Below are 10,027 nucleotides of genomic sequence, written 5' to 3'. Positions count from 1 at the left end.
TTGCACTCGTTGAATAAAATAATATTATGCTCGCCATAGGCTCGCATAACATAATTTTATTCAACTCGTGCAAAAAATTCAGTTTTAACTTACATGTACACTCGTTCAAAATCCTCTTTTATCATACAACCGTGCCGATTTTGCGACTCCGTAAAAATGGTATTGCACGGACGTGCATATATTTTGACGTGACATCATTAGCGTTACACAAACATAGTGTAAAGACGCGCTAAATATTAACGTTATACTCTTGGCGCGTCAGTGAAAAATGACTATTTTTTCACTTTAAACGGTCTTTATTTTAGGTGTGTGATAAAAAGAATATTGAATTCGTGTAAGTTCATTACTGAATTTATTGAACTCGTTGAATAAAATAATATTATGCTCGCCAGAGGCTCGCATAATATAATTTTATTAAATCTGGCTCGCATAATACATGTATAATTTTATTCAACTAGTGCAATAAATTCAGTGTTGAACTTACACTCATTCAATATCCTTTATATATTTGTTTCAAAGGGCAAACTATTCCATGTAATAGTGAAATATAAGCAACCAGAGCAGTTATTTCTCTTGATCAAGATCATTTCATTAAAGCTGAGACTCGAATGATTTATATTTGTATATTACATCAGTGTTATCAAAGTGAAAATTAGTTTTCAGATTTAATTAACAAAATAAATTATATTTTGGTATTGTAATGAACATAAATGAAATTATTGCTATATTAAACTATACTTACCGACCGTTACATCCATATATACACATTATTATATAAACCTTTTTATGAAAACACCGAGGGCATGTGTTTGACTAAACCTATTTCAATTGATTGAAACGTACACCAATATTCACTTGCTGTTCTGTCTTTCATGTAAAAGTATATCATTTTTACGTACCCTTGGCTCAATCGATAAAGAAATGTAGTAATAATTACTTACCCTTCTTGTGAGTTTGATACTTTTCCTCTTCCGTCTGTTTTGCAGTGGCATCTTGTTATGAAATAGATACATTAAAAACCCTCAATTAAGACCACCATCGGGACGAGACCAAAGTGGTCTTAATTGAGGAGTGGTCTTAATTGTGAATATTCTTATCAATGCGTCTTAATTGTGAATATTCTTAACAATGCTTACACACTTTTTGATCATGGTCTTTTTTAGTCATTTATTATGAACAAACAAAATATAATTATGCCTGCAAATACAACATAAAACTATGTTATAAATTAATATTTGATAGGAAGAAAGAAATTTAATATAAAATTCCATTTTGTCTGTTTTCAATATCAATTTTAAGTATTATATGATGTACATAATTCACCCATCAAATAAAAAATACGTTCAACACATAATCAATGTGTTTAAAGCAAGATTAAACCACTCTAAAATTTACTTTCTCACCTTATTTCATACAATATCCCAATGATATACAGTGTTTTTGACGGAAGACGGACAAAACCCCACCAGTTAAAACCCCACCACTCAAAATTTTATAGAGTGGACAAAACCCCACCACTAAATTTTATAGAGTGGACAAAACCCCACCACTAAATTTCACAGAGTGGACAAAACCCCACCACTTATTGGGCAAGATTTGATTAATTATAATATATATAATATACACATTTTTTTCACATTTTATTTTTTTATTTCAATATAACATTAATTTTGTGTAATATAAGAATGAACAATTTTATAAACAATGCATGTACATCTTGCATGTGCAATATGCAAAAAAGTTGTTACAAACTGTACACAAAAAAACTTAATCCTAATCCCTGAAGAACAAAACAGATTATTTATTGATGTTTTGATTGCAAAAAAGGTGTTACAAACTGTAACTCCTTATTGATGAGTTGTTCACACATTATTTTGAGTTTCTGCTGATGCACAATTGTTTGTTTTTTAACATGTTTACAAGAAAGTTTTGTCCACTCTATAAAACGGAAGTGGTGGGGTTTTGTCCACTCTGTAAAATTTAGTGGTGGGGTTTTGTCCACTCTATGAAATGTAGTGGTGGGGTTTTGTCCACTCTATAAAATTTTGAGTGGTGGGGTTTTAACTGGTGGGGTTTTGTCCTACATTCGTTTTTGACACCTTGTGATATTAGGTGTCATGCATTAGAGCATTGAAGCTGATAATAACAACAAATTTAAGATCTAGGTAGGTGCTGACTTTAAATCAGTGGTCTCAATAGTGGGGTCAAATAAAGAACAAAACAAAGAAATGGGACTGAATCTGGTGGTCTTAAAAGTGGATAAGTGAGGTGGTCTTAATTCTGGATCATGTAACCATGGACACAAAGAACAAAAATTCCGTACTTTCAAAAAATGGTCTTAATAGCGGGGTGGTCTTAATTCTGGGGTGTTCTTAAGTAGGGATTCTCATTTTATCGTTACATATCTTGATTAATTTTCTAAAGACACTCATTTTACAAGTCTTATAAAACTAAATATTTTCAATTAATAACTAAACTTTCAAACATTGCAGTATAGCCTTTTCACATACATGTATTGGTGAAAACCCCGAACAGCGACTTTATACCTTCAGTGATTTACAAGTAATTGAGGACGAAAGCATTTTCTTTTAAGTGTGCAATTTCTATGACCATATACCAAATGATCATTTTCATTATTTAAACCTAGGGCTTAACAATTCAGTGACAATCAAAAACGAATTAATAAACTTCATGAACCATTTCCCAGGAAAAGTAGCGAAATACGCAGTAAAGGCGTACATTTAAAGGCGTCACTTTATTAACAAGTAAATATATTGTATTTTAAGTTTGTTCACAACCAAGACTTTGTTTGTCAATTCTTCTAAATTATAAATATTTCTGTCCTTTAAATATGTATTAAATATTCGGTAGACCATTTGAGTTACGTTATTAAATAACTTTTGCAGAGTGAATAGTATACTATGTGAATAATATTATAGCCATTTTGCAATTTTTTATTTTGTTTATCTATGTGAACTATTTTAACACTTATAATTTTAAAGCCACTAATTATTATAAAGGATTTACATACTAACTTACTTACTTACTGTATTTATATTCCTCTACAAGGTATTGAAAGCTATTGATGATTTTTCTTCGAAAGTTTATTAACATTCTGAATCAATAAAGTTATGTTTTATCTTACGTTTTCAATAGCAAATTTGTGAAGAGACTTAATCAATTTCAGATATTTGTAACTTGCTCTTATTCTTGTCAGTATTTTTCGTAAAATCAACACCTCGGTTTTGAATAGAACAATTACTTTCTTCTTTACAAGTCTGTCAGATATTCAAACATGTATTTATGATTAGGCATTAACATTTAACAGATGTTTATGTTGTGCAATCAATATTAGTAATGATAAACAATTACAAATATTGAAAAAAAAACATACCTGCATCTTGTCGTTCTTTTATCGCCTCGATTTCTTTCTTCATTCCAGTAAACTCTGCTTCTACTTCTTTCTTCACTTCTATAACATCTGTTTGCACTTTTTTCATTTCCTCATTCAATCGATCAACATCGGCTTCATAGTCCTTCCACCTTTTTATTTCTTCTTGTATCCTTTTCTCTTCCTCTGGATCTAGAGGACAACCTTCAAAATCGGCTATCGCTTGATGAATGTTCAGAGCTGGAGAACTTCGTCGAACAAGTATCTGAAAGGAATCCGGACTAAGTAGCATGATTGTGGTTATCTTTTTATTTTGAAAACCAATCAGTTATTGTGTTGGTTTATTTTATTATGTTAACGATATGTCGTTCGGATACTCAGACATTATCAAATAAAATGTATAAGAGTATGTAAAACAAACGCATTGTTAATCTATACAACCCTGTCATCGGCTGATTTTCTTGATATAAGTTTTACAACTGCATCATCTTGAGGACAAACTTGAAAAAGGTTTTTACTTATACTGTAGAAATAATGATCTTAGCGTTTCTTTTCTGGCATTAATAAAGTTCATAATATGATAAAAGTGGAACAGTTATTACAACACACTTATAATGTTAATCTATAACATGTTAACGCTCTAGAAAATTCACAGTACCGTCGCTCTTGGAGGTATGAATTGGAGGGACTTGCATATTAATATAATAACCCTATTATCAAACAATTGTGCTTACCTGCTCAATGTCATTCCACCAATTGACAAAGGCATTGGGTTGTATAACAGTTGTCGTAGGTACATGACATATCTGAAATGATAATTCGCATAACAAGTGTATTAGCAGAAACATACCTGCAAATGTCTGTTTAATGAAAATAATTAAGTAAACGTTTTACCAGAAACATGTTTGATTTTTTTTTAATTTTTCAATGATGTCATGAAGATTTAAAATTTAAAAATGTTTGGGAGTTTCCTTACTTTAGCCCCTAAAGGGTACCCATGTAGTCAAAAAAAGGGAAATTTTAAATTTAAGGGCATAATACGGGGAAATCATGAAAATAAAATTTTTATTTTCCCTTTTAAAATGGCACTTTTTCTCCTTTAGAAAAAAAACCCAAAAATATTTTTATTTAGTGAAAATAGTGTTTTTTGCCCAAAATTAAAGATTCAATAAAACATTCTTGTTAGTACCGTTAAAATATAAGATATATTTTTAAGAAATTATATGTCATTCTTCTGTCACTGTGAAAATTTTCTAAAAGTAATGACTTTTTTACGGCGTACTTACTTCATTTCGATAGGCTTTTAAACCGATATATGTCTGCCTCAACTGTTAAATCGGTTGCAATAGGTTTTGTGTTCCAGTCAAATTTCTTATTCAATCCAAAAACACTTCAAGCATCTTAGAAGACAAGTGATCAGCGTGAAGTCCATCTCTGACGAAGTTGGGGCTTGGCCACCAGTTGGAAACAATATGTCATATTGTACCTGTGTTATAACACCGCGGCTTTTTAAAAACGTGTAATTGTTGCCTTTTCGTTATTTTAAACATGCACTTAGGGTTATTCCTTTAGCAGACAGGGTCTGGTCAATGATATTTCTTAGAACAAGGAGGCCTCCATCTATGATGATAATTTGTAAGCGAAATAAATTGGCCCGGTTGTCTGGCTTCTGTGCCATTTTCTTTACCTTTTCCCCACCAGGTTTTAGTTATAGCATCCCTCTGTTAATAAAAATCATGATAATTATTTTGCTATATACTGTACAATTGATTAATTGATAATTTAAAAATGAAGTTTCGAAACAGGAAGATGTTTTCAAAAATTATTTCTATTTATAGCGATATTTTGAATATAACAATTGTCAGATCGTTTGATGAAAATAAAATAAAAGTATTAAGATGTGGATATTTAAATGATAGTCATATGTACATATTTCAACTTGTCTGTTTTCATGTTTACATGAAGCAACGTTTACGGAACGCAAGACCAACAATATTGTAAACAACGGTGCACTAAAGGGCACAAAACGGACGGAGGCAGACAACTAGTGCTGAGAAGGGACCAATTACATACCAAAAAGGGAGCTCAAGTGTAATCAGAAGTTAAGACAATTGTTTAAGAAAGAAATAAGGGGACATTGTTTTTATAAGTAGGAAATCGTGAAAGAGATACACGGGTAATAATTGAAAGGGGGAGAAAACTTGCTAACACTAAAAAAAACTTCATAAAATAACTCCAAACATTGATGCAATAGGTATATGTAATGTTATTATATTAAACGTCCCGGTTGAATAATATTGTAAGAAAGCAGAAAAACACAACCGATCACGTGTCCATCTGTTTAACATATCACAATGAATCAAGGGAGGTGTACCGTAAAGATCGTGTTATACACGGGTAATAAGATTTAATCTTAAACATTCTGTTTTTCAATTCATATACCTGATAAAAAAGTCGTCTAATCATACTTAAACAGAGGACTTTTATATGCGCTTTTGGTCGATTACTTTTAAGGACGATATATATCTAAGTGATACATTTCAGCATACTTAATGCAAAAGATGATTTAATTCTTAGGCTTGTATACAAAGGTTCTTTCTTTCAAATATAAAATACCCTTAAATAAAAAAAACTTTGTTAAACAATAACAATTGTGATAGCGAGAGATAGACTTTAATGTGGTTTATAACCCCGCCAATCACATCTACTGTGTTTCAGTTTGGAGGTCTGAAACCAAATTTTAACTCAAACATTTTATTTCGTACTTGATAATGTTGTAAGAGTTGATTTTCTCCCCAAGTTAACTGTTTATTTTGCATTTACTGAACGTCATTTTATATTTAAAATGAATCACTTTAACAATTTAAGTGTTATGAAAACGAAATTTGAAAAGGAAGTTTTAATAAAAATATTTTTGTTAAAGTAATAAATCCACTGATTTTCAACACGTATCGAAATACTGAGAATTACTTATCATCCGAAAAAAATCTAGTTACATTTCTAATGTAAAAAATACTAAAGTTTCAATTGACAGAATAACCAATGGGGTAATTAATCTTGAAACCTAAATGAAAATGTCTGTAATGGTAAGTGAACTCAATTTCTGACACCAACATCTACGCATTCTGTACGCAATTATCTATATAAAATTATTATATAAATACTTGATTAATATTCAAACATATATGAACATTAAAAATCATTATAGCATTTGAACAAATCAATAGATCATATAATTTATGATGCAACTGCTAAGGTAACTTTACCGATAACACTTGCCTGGTAATCATTTTTAATATCAGGTTAGTAACCTTCATTCTAATTTTTTATCATCATTTCTACATTTTTATAACATACCTTTATAAATAGAGAAAAACAGATTCCCTAAAGAAAGCCCAACACGGCAAAATTGAAAATGTTGCAGACTCGGTTTGAATGAGCATGTCCATGGACGGTACTGGAATGTGCAAGTATAAGTCTCAAATCAAAATGTGATATTTATTATTTTTATTTCGTTATCAATTACATGTACGAACAAATAAGATAGCGAGTAGTACATCACTTTAATGAAGTGACGTCATATTTTATATAGCCATTCTATAATTTAAGCACTTTTTAATATTTCCTGTCGTCACTTTTAGAATCGTAGTTAAACATACAGACAAACTTTAACATTTGTGACTAACATTTATATAAGTACTTAGCTGTGTTCCCAGTAGCTTAACTTGAATTTTGTAGTGAAGATACTCCACGATTTTCATTCGTGTTTAACTGAAAATCAATCGTAACTGCAAAAAGTCGCTGTCGCTGGTCCAATTAAAGTTAAGATTGATGTTTTCAGTCGAAAATAATGTCGCAATAGCATTTTTCAAGAGCCAATACTTTTGATATGTATGCAAACTTTTACCAAATATCATTAAATACACTAATATGCCAGGGGCGTACCTTGACTTTTTTGAGGATACACCAATTACAGCCTCTTGGATCTACCAAGGGAAATCTAAGCGATGAAATGTCATTTAGTTTAAACAATATTTATTTCCAGAATTTACAAAACATAAATATACATTACAAACAGAATACATTGTATGATAAAATACATGAAAGACTGATGATATAAGTTAAAGATATAAAATGATGCTAAAGAGTTTTTAACTATATTAAATTCGGAAGAGGATTTGAAAACAAGTCTAAGACTTATGTAAATTCATTTCCTCAGTGGGTTGGAAAGGATGACGGCTGACTGGTCAAAATCATATGTAATGTTTTGAGATTTTGAAAAGTGAACAAAGGGTTCCAGTGTGGAACTGAGTTGTTTGCTACCGATAAAACAGTTTACTTAGTATAATGTATAAAACCTGCTAATGAAGTCGTTCTGTAACATGCGCAAGCACTAAGAAGTGAAACGTTTGGTGGCGACAATGTATTTTTGGATATTTGTGTTATGTTCAAAGTTGAAATGTTCAGAGCCATATAGTAAATTTTGAACAGTTAAATGACACTGAAGGTTTGCAAAGAAAGTATTTCTTTGAACTTGAAAGTTTGGACAAGAAAGAAGATAATGATTTACAGTTTCAATGTTACCACAGGAACAGTGTGAGTCGTTAACAATAGATTTGCGAAAGAGATCGTGATTTAACGAACTACAGCCTAGACGTAAACGAGTGTGAAGTATTTGTGCTTTTCTATCACCAGTGAGATACTATAAGGGGGGCTTTTTAAGTTGGCCATTCAATTTTGATTTAAAGATTTCTAAGGTTGAACTTGATTTAATTTCATCGGATAAATTGTTCCAGTCACGAATGACAGAAGAAAGAAAAGAATCTTGATATAGTTGAGTTCTAGAGTTTACAATCGGTATGTTATTGAAGTTAAGTAATTGTATCTATTTTGTGTTTGTTCAGGGATTATGTTTGATAAGTAATTTGGTGTAATGTGGTTTTTCATTTTGTAAAATGTTATTAGTTTATGTTTATTTCCTGCGAGTTGCTAAGGTTTCCCACTTAGTTTCGTTATAAAGTTTTTCAATGCTGCAAAGTTTAGTCGCTCCCGTGATAATACGCGCTGCTTCTATTTGAACAGATTCGATCTTTTGTTTTTCGTAATTATTACAGTTATCCCAGACAACATCACTATATTCTAATAGTGGTCGTATGAAAGTAAAATAAAGTTTTGTAAGACAGACTCTGTTTAGAATGAATTTGAATGCTCTTAATATTCCAATACGTTTCCAAGCCCTGATTACAACTGACGAGATATGAGAGTGCCATTTTCCATCGTTTTGAAAAGTTATGCCTAAATGTATATGTTCATCGAAATTTTTGATTGTGGTTTCGTTCATTTTTAAGTCAGGGTGAGGAGGTTTTTTTTTTTTTTGCGCGAGAATATCATGGATTCTGTCTTATTTGGATTGAAATCGATTAACCACAATTTTGCCCAAAAATGTATATTTTGCAAGTCATTGTTAAGAATAGAAGAGGCAGAGTCAGGTAAGTCAACAATAAGATAAAGGCTTGTGTCGTCGGCAAAAAGTCTGATTTTTTATTTTACTTTACTGACAATATCATTTATATAAACTAGAAATGTGTCATCATGCCACGGATGCCCCCGCATGCAGCCAAAATTTCAGATGGTGCATTAATTATTTTTTTCATTTTAAGTTCAAAGCCCTTAAAACTTTTCAATGTTAACACAAACCATTTTCATACAATGTTCAAGGCACTGAAATTATTCAGTCTTAAACTTTTAAAAATAGCATATTGCATATTTGTAGCCAAAATAAATTCAAACTTAAACTGCTTATTCCTAAGATGTATCTATATTATTTTCAAAGTGAAAGGGACATAACTCTGCAAAAAAAATCATCAAACCATGACCAAATTCCAACTTGACCTGCCCATTCCTTTGACATATCCATATGTCAAATTTAAGTTGAATATGTAACACTGTTGGGTAGATAATGAACAGAAACTGTAAATTTCATATTATTTTCAAAGTGAAAGGGGCATTACTCTGCCAAAAATCATTGAACCATGACCAAATTCGAACTTGGCCTGGGCATTTCAAAAACATATCCATATGTCAATTTTTAGTTGAATCTGTTGTACCGTTGGGGAGATAATGAACGGAAACTGAAAATTTCATATTACTTTCAAAGTGAAAGGGGCATAACTCTGCCAAAAATCATTGAACCATGACCAAATTTGAACTTGACCTGCGCATTCCTTTGACGCATCCATATGTCAAGTTTGAGTTGAATGTGTTGTACCGTTGGGGAGATAATGAACGGAAACTGAAAATTTCATATTATTTTCAAAGTAAAAGGGGCATAACTCTGCCAAAAATCATCGAACCATGACCAAATTCGAATTTGACCTGTATTTTGTCATGACATATCCATATGTGAAGTTTGAGTTGAATGTGTTGTACCGTTGGGGAGATAATGAACGGAAACTGAAAATTTCATGTTATTTTCAAAGTAAAAGGTGCATAACTCTGCCAAAAATCATTGAACCATAACCAAATTCGAACTTGACCTGTTTTTCTCATGAGATATCCATATGTCAAGTTTGAGTTGGATGTGTTGTACCGTTGCGGAGATAATGAACGGAAACTGAAATTTCATATTATCTTCAA

At 31.3% G+C, this 10,027-nt stretch overlaps 1 long non-coding RNA gene across 1 annotated transcript; it reads right to left on the bottom strand.

Moving 5' to 3' along the window:
* Positions 1–838: 838 nt before the first annotated feature.
* On the bottom strand, positions 839–4,832 carry LOC132742655 (uncharacterized). The gene is made up of 4 exons (XR_009627456.1): positions 4,678–4,832; positions 4,126–4,197; positions 3,395–3,656; positions 839–992 (listed from the first exon to the last, which is right to left on the bottom strand). It is a non-coding gene; the product is annotated as an uncharacterized LOC132742655 (long non-coding RNA).
* Between the last annotated feature and the right edge of the window lie 5,195 nt (positions 4,833–10,027).

The sequence above is a fragment of the Ruditapes philippinarum genome, unplaced genomic scaffold, assembly GCF_026571515.1.
Source record: "Ruditapes philippinarum isolate M1 unplaced genomic scaffold, ASM2657151v2 ctg14188_1_1_1_1, whole genome shotgun sequence".
NCBI lineage: Eukaryota > Metazoa > Mollusca > Bivalvia > Venerida > Veneridae > Ruditapes > Ruditapes philippinarum.
The sequence above is the reverse complement of the archived record's forward strand: the minus strand, read 5'-3'. Positions and strand labels throughout refer to the sequence as shown.